General features: G+C 34.4%; 1 pseudogene; it reads right to left on the reverse strand.

Annotated features, from left to right (window-relative positions):
• Positions 1 to 8657: 8657 nt before the first annotated feature.
• LOC111740170 lies at positions 8658 to 8776 on the reverse strand (annotated as a pseudogene).
• Positions 8777 to 9315: the final 539 nt, after the last annotated feature.

Genomic DNA, 9315 nt, shown 5'->3' on the forward strand with positions numbered 1-9315 from the left:
TACATGACAAAAATACAGACTTATAGAATTAGTCAAGGAAAATCACTAAATAAATAATCAGCAACAACAATAGTAACAAACAGCAACAACGATAAACTCTGGGGAGGGATAAGGATATGACTTAGAGTTACCACGTTATATAATTTAAAACATTTAAGTTTCAAAAAAATTATAAAGACCTAGAAAAATGTGGCCCATAAACAAGAAAAAAGCAATAAATAAAATCTGTCTTTGAGAGTGTGTAGATGTTGGACTTAGTAGACAAAGGCTTTGAATCAGCTAGTATATACATGCTTAAAAAACTAAAGGTAACCACGTATATAGGATAAAAATAAAATAGAAAACAATGCTTACCAAGTAAAGAATATAAATGAGAGATTGAAGTTAGAGAAAAAGGCCAAATATAAATTCTGGAGGTGAAATGTACAATAACTGAAGTAATTTTCTAGAGGGACTCGACAGCAGATTTGCAGTGGCAGGAAAAATATAATAAACAAACCTAAAAATATGTAAAATGAGATGATCTTAATCTTAACAAAAAGAAAAAAATGAATGAAGCAAATCAACAGACACTCAGAGACTGATGGAAAACCAACAAACATGCTTACATATGCATAAAGTAAAACCAATAGTAGAGGAGAGAGTGAAAATTACAGAAAGAATATGAAGAAATAAGGGCCTAAAACTTCCAAGTTTAATTAAAAAAAAATTAATCTATACATCCAAGATGTACAATGAACTCAAAGTAGGGTATTCTCAAAAAGATACAAATCTAAGCACAACATAATCAAAATTTTAAGGACAAATATAAAGAGAGAATCTTTAAAGCAGAAAGAAAAATGACTCATCACATACAAAAGGTTCTTGAAAGATTAATAGTTAAATTTACATTAGAAACTCAAATCCAGAAGGCAACAAAATGACATGTTGAAGTGCTGAATTAAAAAACAAACTTCATGTAAGAATTCTGTATCCATCAAAGCTATCTTTCAAATGTGAAAAAAAAATTAAGATATTTTCATATTTTTCAAAAAAATTGAGACAATATGTTGCTAACTAGCACCTACTCTATAAGAATTCCTGAAGGAAGTCCCCTGGCTGAAATGAAAGGACACTAGAGAAAAACTTGAATCCACACATAAAGAGCACCAATAAAAGTAATTACATAGATAAATGTAATAGCATAAACATATTATTTGTTTGTAGTTCTTCTTCTATCAGACTTAAAATACATTTACATAAAGCAATAATTATAAAGACATGTTAATGGGCTTATAAATAATAAAAACATTATTTAGATGACAATAATAGCACAAAGACTTGAAGATGAAATGCACTTTTGTTGGAAGAGAGTTTTTGTATAGTATTAAATTTAAACTGGTATTAATATGAACTAGGTTGCTTAAATTAAGATGTTAATTTTGTCTCCTAGGAAACCATTAATAAAATAACTAAGAAAACATAGTGAAAGTAACAAAAAATAAAAGAATAGAAGATACACTAAGCAAATAGTAATTAAAGAGTTGGAGTGGATATACTAACATCAGGTAAAATAGACTTTAAGACAAAAATTACGGCTAGGAGCAAAAACATACTGACAAATTGTCAATCTATCAGGAAATTACAATAATTATGAACATATAAATCCCTAATAATCAGATTCTAAAATACATGAAGCAAAACCTGACATAACTGCAAGGAGAAAGTGGTAATTCAAAATAATATTTTGAGATATTAAAACCATACTTTCAATAATGTATAGAACAATGAGGCAAAAGATCAACAAGGAAATAAAAGACATGAATAACACTATGAACAAATTAAAATAGTCATTTATAGAACATTACACCCAAGACCTGTACAATACATACTCTTCTTAAGCACACCTGGAACTTTCTCCAGAATAGACCATATGATAGGCCATCAAAACAAAACAAAACAAAACAAAAAATACCAAGTGTCAAAAAACTTTGACACTTAAGAAGAATGAAATCACACAAAGTATGTTCTTCAACAAAATGGAAATAAATAATATATAATAGAAGGAAATATGAGGAATTAACAAATATATGGAAATTGAGCAACACACTCCTAGGTAACCAATGATTCAAATAAGAATAAGTAAAAATAGAAAATACTTTGAGATAAATGAAAATGAAAATATAATCTATGGGATGGAACTAAAGCAATGCTTAATGGGAAATGTATAGCCCTAGAGACCTATATTAAAAATGATGCCCTAATGATGCCCAAATCAGTGCCCTAACTCAACACCTTAAGAAACTCAATAGCCCCACTGTATTTGTTGAAGATCATGGGTCAGTGGACTAGAAGTATCTTAAAAATTCAAACTTCAACTAATTGTGGAGTTTTTTTATGTTTTTTCACCCTAAGTTACATATCAAAATATAAAACCAAAGATAAAAAGAAGTACAAATATACCTTCTATACCAAACTAGTTGTTTTAGTGTAGTGATTGATCCTTCTACTGAGACTCATTATTGTTCATTAGTAGTAGCAAGCTAACTTCCACCAATCTCTTAGTCACCACTCTACTCAGTAGATTGAGTTAGTCATTGCTATTCCAATTATTTCTCCTTTCTGATTTGTCCCATTCTTGCTGCTCATCTCCAAACACTGATGCAATAGACACTGCTACCTTGCTACAAAGCATCTCTGATAAATGTGTGTGTGTGTGTGTGTGTGTGTGTGTGTGTGTGTGTGTGTGTGTAACTCTTTTGCTAGAAGACCCTGCCAGTTAGATTTAGCATAGCTCCTAGAATTTTCTTAGGAAATTACAGCAGAGTAATCATGAAGTATAGACTCCCTTACCTTCTATCAACCAAGGTCTGAGATACACTGGAATTCCATTTATTCTCAGTTTGTTCTAATCCTGACTATATGCAATCCTGGAAAGGCAGAGTCTAGCCCACCCTTTATCTTGAAATAGTAAGAATTTAGATATCCCTGATTCTTGTAAAATCCTTATATTTCCTTCATATTTTCTCTCACTATTCATTTCTATATCATTCATGCAAATTAAATACTTAAACACATCCCTTGACATAGATTCCTCTCTAGCAATACATCTTGATTATATAAATGGTTACATATGGTGAGTTGTGAAAGATAGCTGAATATTCAATCAATCAAACATAGTATATTCAATCGTTCATTCATTCATTTATTCAAAAAGTACTCATTGAGGAATACTTGCTTCATTTCAGGCATCATGCTGGGTGACTCTGAACAAGACTAGTATAGTCTTTGTGGTTCTTGACTATAGGAAGTTTAAATTCTGGTAGCAGACAGAAAGAATATCCTTTCTGTCCTTGGAAAGAAGAAAATCAAAATTCCTTTGAAGCAGAACATTCATTCTGTCATAAGAAAAGTGGGATTTGGGAGTCGGCAAAAATTGAGGAAGGAAGATAAGAAGGCTTTTTCTTTTAACTTGACTCTGAGTTGGATAAAGCTCTCTCTGAGCCTAGGTCTCCACTGCTTAAGGAAGAATTAGGGTCCAGGTGTCCACATGAGCTAAGATTTATTAGCAGTTTTATTTCCAGTGAGAAAGGATTTTCCTTCCTTGTGGGCCTTCAGTTGTCCCCCAGAAAGAGCACAGAGAAAATCCAGACGTTGGAGCACGGACAGAGACTATCAGCACACTGAACTCAAGAGTACACTGATGGCTCTCTCCAGCTTCCAGAGCCTTCCAAAAGGAAGCAAAGACATCTACAGTGGGGTGATTTTTTTTTTTAATTATTAACTTTATTTTTTACCCAGCATTTATTTCCCTCCTTTGCCTCTCTTTATTCAAACAACTAGGCCATTCTCAGTTCATAGCCACAAGGGAGGAGTATGTCACTTTGGAGAATAAAAGCTAAGGAGTCTTCCTGGCTTCAGTCTCTGAAAGTGAAAAGTATTTAAAGCAAAGGTCTCAAATTAGCAGCGTTCAGGCCAAATCTCTCCTGGAGAAATGTTTTATTGGTTACTATGATGTTGGCCCACACATTGTTTTAAAATAGAAATAGTGGCTAACATTTGAAATTGGAACACAATATTTATATCTAGCTTTCTGACTTCTCTAAAAGATTCAGCTCTTACAGCTGAGGCAATATTCCCACATGACAACGGTGGAAGGACCCGGTTATCAGCTGTCTTCTTTTGCTGGGATGCATGCTTTTCCATTGGACTCAGTCCCTGCTCATGTGTTTGTATCCCCAGCAATGAGGCACAGTGTTAGTTACCTTTATCATTTTGCATCTACTAGACTCACTTATGTTACCTACCTTGAACCTGAAGCTACCTAAGACACTTTGGCCTTCACAGAAATGATAAAATTCTGGTTACAAACCAAATTTGGAGTAGAATTGATATACCATAAAAGCAAGTATTTGAGAACCCTGGAAGCTTGACGGATGGCATTATAATCCAGGGATAGGAGGAGAAATGATGAGTGTACAGTTAGTGGGTCAATTGAGAGAGCCTCCTTTCCGTTTCCTCAGCAGAGAATAGGGAGACATAAAAATCCCAACTAGTCTTCTGAGTCTGACAGCTGGAGGGATTTATGGCACAGAAAGGTGGCAACACCTGAGAGTAGATATTGTTTTATGATGTTCTGGGGCATATGTTGACTTCAGTAGTTTCTGAGAGATTTCTTTTTGCCCCAGCATGACCTGGAAAGGGCGGAATGATTTCTGTGTGCCAACACATGGCACAGAATTAACTGTGAATGCTGCCAGATCTGAAGATTTTCTGCCAAGAGGATTGAGTGAGAGATGTCGCAGCAGATGCCTGCATGGACCAATCATGTGGAAAACCAGATTCCAGCACACATATATCCATGCCATGTCCATGAATACCTTGGTGTTCAATGAATTCTTAGAAAATTGACACTTTCAGATGACACGTTGATTTTACATATATTTAATATATAAATGAAATTATATATCATGTATATCTGGATATGTGGACTGGAATATATACCCCAAATTTATCTCTATCTAAAATTTAGAGATAAAGATGATGCTTTGAGAAAATTCATTGGAAAATAACAACTGTATATTCAGAGTCATAGGATTTTCCAGAACAGATGTGGCACCAAGGAATCTGGACCTGGACAGCCTCCATAACCATACTGGCTAAAGGTGATCATACGTTCTTAACAAAGAGAGAGAGACGGAGAGGAGCATAAGGAGGAGGAGGAGGAGAAGATGAGGAGGGAAAATAGAAGGAAGAGGAGGAGGTCTACTTACCTCATTCATATTACAGCAAAAGTTGTTCTTGTAGAGTGTGTATTTAATTTTTTCCAAAAACTGCTTGTGGTCCTGACAGTCTCTACAAAGAATTCCTATAGACTCTGTAAAATGTATCTGAAATGTAGCCTTTCAGTCTTACCTGACTCTAACATTGATTCTGGAGCCTAAAGTGGGAAAAAACCTAATTAGTAGATGCTGCCTTAATGAGTTTTATTTCTGCCTGTGTGTATTGCTTGATACACTTGCACCTGATACTCCTGGTGTTTCAGTATGAGTAGATCATGTTTTTTTGCACTTCTTTTGAAAATTCAAATCAAGTGTATTCACATATCACTAAATATATAAAATCACTATGCCCATTACTTTTTCTGTTCCTTTCTCAGTAGTAAAGTGCACTTTTAAAAAATGAAACAGATGATGAAACAGAGATGTTCAGAATAAAAGTCCACATAATGAGTGTCTATCAACACTATCATCTCACAATTTATAGTAGACATGTTGAGACAGCAGCCCCAGCGGTGCATTAACTGAAAGTCTCTGAGGCTAAGTCATCACGATTTTTCAAAAAAATATGAGATACTTATATAATCTTTATTACTTTTATTTTTTCATGCTATCATCTCCTTTCCCTGTTAATACTTTTCCTGGGAACTGTTTTTTATCCCCTGAGGATCATTTTTTGTGGAGGTCCATGCCTTGCCCCTTACTTCTCATTGTTTTGGTTCCACAGTGGTATTTTTCGTGACACTGCAGGACTTCAAAGTGGCCTTCACTTCATATCGTTTATCAACTTTCCGACCAATTCAATGTCACTTTGATGTCTCACTGAGCAGCTGGCAACTGCGCAGCAGGCCTAAAACAAGACTGAGTTGGCAGGACTCAGGGGTAAATAGCTAAAGTGGAAACAGTGTCCGGTGTGAACAGTACAGAAGCAATCTAACGACAACACTGTGATGTACATGTCCATCTGCAGCTAGGAAAAGCAAAAATGTAAAATATGTAAGCTTACGAACATGTATTCTGCAAGTTTAGTGGGCATTTAGTAGTAAATTACAGGAGATGTGAGCTTTAAAGGAATTCAGAGACCAATAATCCAGTATGAGGAAATTGAATGGCAGAGAGGTAGTTAACTTACTCAATGTCACTCATTAGCTTAGGGGTAAAGATGGACAGTCTTCTTTGCATCAGTCTCAGAGAAGTTCCCCTTCCATCTTTCAAGACATTGCCAAGATAGGTGTGTGATTTTCATAACTGTCATAAAGGTTTAAATATCTGTCTTACAACTGTCGTTTTGCTCTTTTTAAGTAAGATAGTCCTAATGTTCGATATCAAGAATGTTTTTGATTTAGACCTGTGAGTTTTCACTGACGTGCTTCCAAAGTATTTCCATCCTAGTAAAATCTGGTTGAAATTCATTCTCCAAATCATCTGTAAAATAACTTTTTCTTTTTTTTTTTTTACATTTTTACTTTATTTTCAGGAAGACGGCAGGTGTATCTTATGATCTTTCCATTGTTTCTATTTTTTTAATTTTTTGCTACTACGCTTTATATTTCTAAGAGCTAAGTCTTGATCTCAGAAAATTTCTTTTTTGAAATAACTGTTCTAGTTTTATTTTATGGGTAATATTTTTATTTATCTCTCTAAGAGTAAAAATAGCTTTATTTATACTCTTTTTCAAGTTCTCTCCCTCCTATAAAGTATCTTTTCTCTAAGTTTTATTGCCCTCCCCCCCACCACTTCTCTTTCTCTATTTCTTTCTTCCTTTCCTTTCATACTTTCTTTCTTCCTTCTGGTCTTTATCTTTAAGATTAGAGTTATTTATCAGATAACAGGTTATCCCTGACTGTTTACTCATAATTAAGAATGAAGGACCAAAAAATTGTTTGGAAATTCTGAGTGCAAGTGAAGCACACCAAACGTGAACTTCATTTTTAACTAATCTGACTGCACCATTTCAGTGGAGACTGCTAAAATAAATGTTTTTTCTTGCAGTGGTTAGATTTTGAGAAGAGAAATTTCTAATCCCATACTTTAAATAATAAACCAGCCTGCTAGCATTTTAGATGTGATCGAGAGAAGAGTGCTGGAAATCTCAGAATTCAACATGTAAATGTTCACTTTATCACCCTCTGTTGAGTACGACAGACCACCTTATACTGGGCCTAGTGTCCTTCAAACCATATGCCCTCTATTAATCTCTCCAATTATCTGCCATTACTGAGGAGAAGAACTGGAGGTTTAAAGACTTCTTATATAGACTTATAATCAAGTCCCCTGTTTTCATCCATATATTCAATATCTCTTCAGTCATACCTTTTGCAGTCTATCCATAGCCCTTTACTGACAGCTTTCTCATTTCTAATAAGTCAGTTGTTTTTTGCCAATCTGCTTTAACTTACAAAAATTATATTTTAATTTTCTCCCTTCTTTATCTTCATGGATTTGTCTTGACTTATTTCCCATTCACTGAGTTTCTCCAAGTATTTCAAGTCTTTAATCTTCCTTTTTTAAATTAATGTCTAACCTCTTTTTTTTCAGGTACTTATGTTGTTATTAGTGCTATTAAAATCAATAGAGAAGAACTTTATTTTGGCCTGTCACTTAAAATAAGTGCCTAGTGGAACAAATATATGAGAGTAATCTAACTCAGACGTAAACAAGCCAAATAATTCCCAAGATTTAATCTCCTCATCTAAGTGGTTAGACAAGAGACTTCTTCCAGATCACGTTCAACCAACCCTCATTCACGAAAAACAGGATGCATTTCCCAATGGAAGGACCCAGCTTTATTTAGTTAAGGGTAGGTGAGCAAATTCTCTTTCCTATTAGAAGACATTAGTTAGGCAAACACATGTTTAAAATCTATTATCCTTTTCAGTCTCATAAATTAGTAGCATTTCAAAGCTAAAGTAGAGATAGAAGATGAAACATATGTTATACATTAAAAGAAGACCTTTTTGAACTAGGCTGTCAATAGTAGCACAGTGAAGAAATTTCATGAAGCTGAAAAAATTCAATATAAACTTGAGGGGCAAGGGTTTGAGATCAGTATTGCCCAGACAAGAAGCAAAGGGCGAATTGGAACCATATTTCCACCTAAGATAAACAATTATCAGAAATAGGTCTATTGGCCTGCAAATTTATGTAGTCAATTTGTTCATAACTGGAGAAACACTATCTATAGCTTAAAGAGCACACTTTCTAGGAGGAAATAGTTGGAAGATACTGGGTAGGATAGTGTTCCCGCCAAAATTTATATCTTTTTCAGAACTGCAGAATTTGGCCGTATTTGGAAATAAGGTCTTTTTTTTTTTTTTTTTTTAGCAGAGGCAGCCCTTGGGTGACCTCGCAGATTGCAAGGACCTTGTCAGCTTACATTCCCTTATTTTTTATTTTTCTTACTTACAGCACCTGGTCTTCCTAGGTAGTCTCCCATCCAAGTACTAACCAGGCCCGACCGTGCTTAGCTTCCCAGATCAGATGGGATCAGGGTTGTTCCGGGTAGCATGGCCGTAGATGAAATAAGGTCATTCTTAATTCTTAGTTGTTTGACATAAGTCAAACCTATTATAGGATATTTATATAAGCAATAAAACAATATTTCATAGGGACATTCTTACCTCCTTTCCTCTACTTTAAATATTGTTTTTCAGTCTCTTCCGATTTTAATACAAAAAATCATTTGAGGTATTTTTAAAATGTGTTTTCAGATTTGATGAGAAAAAATATATTTCTCTGTGGGTGTTTTCTGATGCCTCATTTACATCTGGTTGCTAAGGAAGCCTTCTGTGCATGTGTGTCTGTGTGTGTACGCACACACATACTCTTGTGTGTTCATTCTCTTGCTATCAGAACTGATGGTCATAAAAACTGATAATGGTTTTTAGATGATGGAGAGATAAATATATTGCAAAGATTTTAAAATAAACACCCACCATTTTCATTATCATTTTTATTTAAAAAAATGACTGTTTGAAAGATGATCTCTATTTTAAGAGCAAACTAAAAACAAACTTACACAGGTTTTATTACTAAGCACATGCTAAAATCATTTTGT

Source organism: Pteropus vampyrus, unplaced genomic scaffold (genome assembly GCF_000151845.1).
Source record: "Pteropus vampyrus isolate Shadow unplaced genomic scaffold, Pvam_2.0 Scaffold58, whole genome shotgun sequence".
NCBI classification, from domain to species: Eukaryota; Metazoa; Chordata; class Mammalia; order Chiroptera; family Pteropodidae; genus Pteropus; species Pteropus vampyrus.